The 7,122-nt window shown below is 31.3% G+C and overlaps 1 long non-coding RNA gene across 1 annotated transcript; it reads right to left on the bottom strand.

Moving 5' to 3' along the window:
- On the bottom strand, positions 1 to 7,122 carry LOC130673221 (uncharacterized). Its single transcript, XR_008990857.1, has 4 exons — positions 6,985 to 7,122; positions 2,817 to 2,888; positions 185 to 274; positions 1 to 115 (listed from the first exon to the last, which is right to left on the bottom strand). It is a non-coding gene; the product is annotated as an uncharacterized LOC130673221 (long non-coding RNA).

Genomic DNA, 7,122 nt, shown 5'->3' with positions numbered 1-7,122 from the left:
GGGTTAGGCTTTTAAGGGTGTCCATTTTGAGCATATGTTGAATTTATTAAGTCGCATCGAGGTTATAATGGCACTGAATCAGGATAACCAAATACGTAATCGTTGATCGAACAATCTGAATAAGACACATTTAAATTTGCATTAGGAAAGTTCAAATGCAAATAATTATGTAAAAATTTTTTACCGATGTTACAAGAGAGCCATCGATTGTAAACAGTCCACAAACAGAGCTTGGTATCCTTCTATGCAGCACTTCGATTGAAAACTGTTCCAACTGTAAAAAATAAAATAAAATGTATGCATAGATGGACAAAACGAAACCGGAAAAAATGACAGTTTCAAATAAAAATTTCAGGTTTACTCGACTGAATTCGATTTGTACGGTAAATTACTATAAATTCTAATTTTATATGAAATTACCGTACATGGAAAAAAGTAGTTTACGGTAAATGCTAATGAAGAAACGTACTAATAGATTGAAATTTAACACAACAGTGAGAAATAGTATCGTTGACTTCAAGTTCATTTACTTCGAACTGTTTACACTGTAAAAAATTCGCGGAGTGAATGCGGATTAAATCCGGAGTGAATGCGGAGTGAATGAATTTTTAATTATTCACTCCCCTCGGAGTGAAATTTACTCCGCAGGGGAGTTTTCACGGAGTAGATAATTTCTTATTAATTTAATCCCTCCGGAGTGAAATTCACTCCGGAGAGGAATTTTAAAAATATTATTAATAAAATATAACTCCACTCAATAAAATCGAAGTAAAAATTCGCGTATTACATTATTGATCAGCTGATATGCACACACATACGCACACACATATTTAGACACACACGCGCACTCGCACACACACGCACGCACACATTTGCACACAAGCACACAATCGAACACACACACGCACACATTTGTACACACACGCACACATTTGCACACACGCACACATTTGCACACACGCACACATTTGTGGACACACGCACACATTTGCACACACGCACACATTTGCACACACGCACACATTTGCACACACGCACACAAACATCTGCACACACCTAAACACACACATGCACGCAAACACACTCGCACACACACACACACACACACACACACACACACACACACACACACACACACACACACACACACACACACACACACACACACACACACACACACATTGTTTAGCAGTTTAATATAAATTAGTATGAATTTATTTAAGTATTAAAACTCCGGACCGGAGTGAATTGGGAGTGAAATAAAATCCGCGTCACTCCGAGATCACTCCGCTAAAAAAAACTCCCAAATCACTCCGCATGCGGAGTGATTTTTTTTAAAACTCCGGATTCACTCCGGATTTTTTACAGTGTAGCAAATTAGTAAATGAACAAAAAATAAAATAATAATTCCATTGAAATACATGAATGGAAAGAATTCAAATTCAAATTGTCGTGTTGAAGTATCTACTTTTTTTTTTTAAGTCAGTTTCAAATAAGTATCAAATACAGCAGTTTATCGTTATTATTTGTGTCCAAAAATTACTACAAACCGTGTGAAATATCAGTGTAATGCTATTATGATTTGTAAGGAAATATATTAAGAGTACACAATAAGTCAAGAAAGTAATTTTATAAAGAGTAGAAAATGATAAGTTAAGTAAGAATTAAAGTATAGACAGCAAACTATATGTAAATGGTTTTTTATGAAAGAATAAAAAATTACCACATGAAAAATTTGTCTTTTTCAAGGGCACTTATCCACATGCTCACATAAACAATAATATATACTACATGTTACACTGTAACCTTAAATACAAGTGCATTTAATATTGTACATCAGTGGAGCTCTGATTGTATAGCACGTAAAATTCATATGTACTGTAGCTGCGGTAATTTACCGTAAGATACCGACCGCATTGTACTGCAAAATACAGAATTTTTTGCAGTAAATTAGGTATTTTACGGCAATACTGTGGAATTTTACTGTAAAAATGCGGTATTTTACGACAAAATACCGACACTTACGACAAAGTATCATAATTACCGAGATTTACAGTAAAATACCATAATTTGAAGTGGGTGCCATAAATATACGGTAATCTACTATTGTTTACTTCAATTACCGTATTCTGCGGCAAATTACAATAATATACAGTAAATTACCACAATCTACAGTAAATTGCCATATTCTGTAATAAATGACCGCAACCTACGGTAAATTACCACAATATAGGCAAATTATCACAATCCACGGCAAATTACCACACTCTGCGGCAAATTATGATAATCTATGGTAAATTACTGCAGTCTGCGAGAAATTACAACTATCTGCGGTAATTTACGGCAATTTATATCTGGCACGACAGCTTGCTAATGGTCAATTCTTACCCTAGCGGATCCGAGTTACGGTAAATTACGATAATTACCGTAATTTACTGCAATGTGGGGGATCAAGCTGAATTACCGAAATTCAGGTAAAAACGGTAATTTCCCATAACTTACAGTATTTTGCCGCAAATAGAGTCAATTACGGCAAGATGCGACACAATGCCGTAATTTACCGTAGATTGAGGTAAATTGCGGCATTTTTACCGGAAATTACGGTAATTCCATTGCATATCGTAAATTGCGGTAACTTAAGGTAAATTACGGTCATTACCGTGATTTGGATTCGCTAGGGTACAGATATCTGTGAAATTTATATAAGTTCTCATTCAAAGTGTTGCATTACTATATACAACTGTGACTTTTCGGCCTTTTTTTGCATGTGCTTCAGTTCTCTTTTATAATTTTATTGAAAAATAATGATTATTTACTTCAGATTGTATTCCACCATGTCTTGAATAATTATCCATTATTCTATGAATAATATTCCCGGTTCTCCGCATCTAAAAATGGAAAGTAAAATTTTTGAAATACAGCTATACACGGAAAGAAAATTATGGGAAGTTTTGCTATGCATTATGGGAATGGTTCCCATAATGGTATGGGAATAGTACCTATACTACTATAGGGATGGTTCCCATATATTATGGAAATAGTTCCCATACCATTATGGAAATGGTTCCCATAATGATATGGAAATGGTTCCCATACCATTATGGGAATGGTTCCCATACCATTATGGGAATGGTTCCCATACCATTATGGGAATGGTTCCCATAATATTATGGGAATGGTTCCCATATCATTATGGGAACCATTCACATAATGGTATGGGAATCATTCCCATACTATTATGGGAATGGTTCCCATATTGGTATAGGAACTATTCCTATAATATTATGGGAACTATTCCCATAATGTTATGGGAACCATCCCTATAATATCATAACATTTTTTTTTTGCACAATAGTGTAGAAATTTCCCACAATTTGAATTTTCTTGAATGTTTTGTGCTGACAAAAAATTCTTGTTAAAAATTTTAATGTTTTTTTGCCAAATACGATTTTTTTTTTTTCAATGTTTGAATTTTTATTTTTATGTTTAATAATATTTCTGTGTATTATAGAAGTGATTACCACACTTCTTTAAATTAATTTTTCCATGATAATATGGGAACCATTCCCATAATATTGTAGGAATGGTTCCTATAATAGTATGGGAACTATTCCCATAATATTATGGGAATGACTCCCATAATGGTATACGAACCATTCCAATTTCATTATGGGAATCATTCCCATAATATTATGGGAATAGTTCCCATACTATTATAGGAACTATTCCCATAAATTATAGGAATGATTCCCATAATATTATAGAAAGTATTCTTATAAATTATAGGAACCATTCCTATAATTACAGGAACCATTCCTATAGTGTTATGGGTATCATTCCCATAATTATAGGAACGATTCCTATAATTATGGGAAACATTCCTATAATTATAGGAACTGCTTCCATAATTTATGGTCGTAATTCCTATGATGGTATAGGAAAAAATTTCACAAAATAATGGGAACCGCTGCCATAATTTTCTTTCCGTGTACGATATTAAATAAAATAAAAAATACCAACCTCTACCGTTATTTGACCCATTTGGTTTGCCAATATTATGATCAGAAATATTTCTTTGGCCAAAGTAGCAGGTTCTTTTATAAACGACACTAAATTAAACTCAGAGGGCGAAGAAAGAAAAATCTTTATAAATGAGTATGAATACAGTATCAATCTTACACAAAATAACATAACTGCGAATAAAATTGGCCACGAGTAAAATTTCAATGACTTTTTCATTACATCGTACAGTGATCGCTGCAATTCCCGGATTAAAATCAAACTTTTTAGGATCATTTCATCATGCGATGAATTTGAGACGAATATCAAGCGATAATTATTGTCCCCTTTATTGAAAGTTGCCAATGACAGAAGTAGCTCATTTGTATAAGTGAGTCGTTTGCTTATATAATTAATGAGCAGTGTATATTGGAGTATAAGATTGTTGATGATGAACCCTGAAGATATGATTATTAATATTCCAAAGTCTTTGGTTTGAACAATAAAAAGTATCCCGTAAACAATCATCAGTAATATTTGCGTACTACATAAGATAATTTCATATTTGTTTGTTTTTTGTTTTTGAGACACTGATTGATTAAACTGGTCGATTAACGTATACTCTAATTCCAGAAGTTTTCGGATTATTTTTATTATTTCCCGCTGTTTGAAACAGTAATAAAAGATTATGGTCGGCGTAATCCATAAAATACTCATTGCGACCCATTTTTCTAAGATGAACTTCGGTGATATTTTCTGGTACTTCATTATTATATTTATCAATAAAGCAACACTGGGGAGAGATAAAAAAAAATTGTATATGTTTCCTGTCAGTGAAAAAGACAAACGAACAATTGATTTTTTTCTGTTTGATGATTTTGGCAGAATGGTCACAGTGAATGGCGCGAGTCCGAATAATTTGAAAAATATGATCGTTAAATGAAGTGCAGAAATTTTATGAGTTGAAAATTTATGAAAATTCATTTTGTTGTTTTAGTTAAATGTTCAAGTTTTTATAGCTGAGAATGACTGATTGTTATTTTTTTTAAATGACATACGTCGACTGAAGGGGAGAATTCATTTATTGTATGGAAGGGTTCTTATTTATTAATAAGGAATTTATTTAATGAATTTTCAAATTGGAAGGCCTTGGGGTTTTAATTTCCCTGAGTGATATTTACGGGAGGGGGGGGGGTGAGTCATTTTATCACTTGTAAAAAATTCAAAGTTCATCTGCGCAGAAAAAAAGGATTTCTTGGCGCGAGGAATATTTTGCATCATAAGTTGAACCCGCATGAAAAAACTTTATATGTGAAAACATATATGATAGAATATATGAATATTATAATGTGATATATTGTACAATATATAAAATCATATTTAGATTTTTGCCGTATTAATATATGGTAATATATTGAAAAAAAATATATTGCTAGAATATATTACCAATATATTTATGAATATATGACTTTTTTTATGTATGTTTTACATATATATTTTAATATATCTTTTTTTATATTGATATATTATATTGAAAGTAGTATATTAATTAATATATAGTATTTTTTATATTTTTTATATATGTTTTCCAGTATATTGCAAAATATATGGCAATTTTTTTACTTTTCATACATTATTGCGTTAGTTATTCAGTAAATGTAATGTCAATGAAAAGAAAAAAAAATAGTAAATTTGACTTTTTTTGTGGATTTGTGTAGAAATTGAAAAAGTATATTGAAAAAATAAAATTTTCAATATATTGCGAAAAATATAAGTTTTAATATATTAGAAAAATATAATTCCAATATACCGTTAACCATATATTTAAACATATAAATTCTTTCATATATAATCAATTATATAGAGAACATATACCACTAATTATATGAGTCAAAATATATGGAAATATATTAAGTTTATTATATTATACTTATAAATTATATATATACCATTCATATATGACAAGAATATATTGAGCATTATATGAGATAATATATATAGAAAAATACAAAACATTATATACAAATAAATATATTATTATAAATATATAATCCAATATATGTAAAAAACATATATTTTTCAATATAGATATTTTTGCCGCTATATATTTATCACATATTCACCATATATTTTTTTATATACTTTTAACAATATATAGCTTTTCCATGCGGGAAAGCACAAATTTATTGGGGCACGTAAAAATTTGTTTAAGGTGAATTCAAATTTTTAGCGCTAAGAAACGTTTTTTCTTCTTTGGGTGTGAACGAGAGGGAGTCATTGGTCTATAGATCAGCAGGCAAATGGATACGGTACAAATGGAGTTAGATTTACTTTCAGTTAAATTTGGGCGCCATTTCTAAAACTCTAGCTAATTGATGTACTCGTACCTCAGGTTAGCGAACCAGGAAAAAATCAGGGAATTAAAATCACGATCAAGAATAAAAAATTAATAAATGTAGTATTGGATTTTAGGGATAGGATACTAAGATTAATGAAGATGTTATTATTATGGGATCACGGAGCGGTTAAAATTTAAGTGCGTGTTTATTTAAAGTAAAATTGCGGAGATAAGCGGACAGAGGTCTGTCTTACATCGAAGTTAGTTAGGAACTACTTCCTTGAGTCCCATACAAATTGGTTCTTTCTTGCTTCCTGGGTTTCTCATCCCACGCATCGGTCATTCGCTCTTACACTCTTGGTACTTGTGACTTACATTTTTGCCCCGAGACAAATCTATACTTGCGCTCCCATATTGACAAATATTTTCTAAAATCTCTTAACTAAACATCTGTTCATTTGGGAATTTTTCTTAATCCCTTTATTTACAACCTTTTCAAAAAAATTACTTACTGCTAAGTACAAAGGTGCAATAAAACAATAAAAATAGAAAAAACTTAAACCTAGAAATGACCATTCCACATATATGAAAAAAAAGGATCGCAAATTAAACAAATAACGTAATTGATCTAAAGATAATTCGCTTACATCAAAGTCTTAGTTCTGGCATACGATTTTCTTCTACATACACATGCGACTGTTAATCCCAAAGAATTCCTTGCCACATAACTTCAGAGTACAGTAACACGGTGAGTGTAGCAGCGGAAGAGAATAATGTAATCTCTA

Source organism: Microplitis mediator, chromosome 8, assembly GCF_029852145.1.
Source record: "Microplitis mediator isolate UGA2020A chromosome 8, iyMicMedi2.1, whole genome shotgun sequence".
In the NCBI taxonomy this organism is placed as follows: Eukaryota; Metazoa; Arthropoda; class Insecta; order Hymenoptera; family Braconidae; genus Microplitis; species Microplitis mediator.
This window is presented reverse-complemented; position numbering and strand designations above follow the sequence as displayed.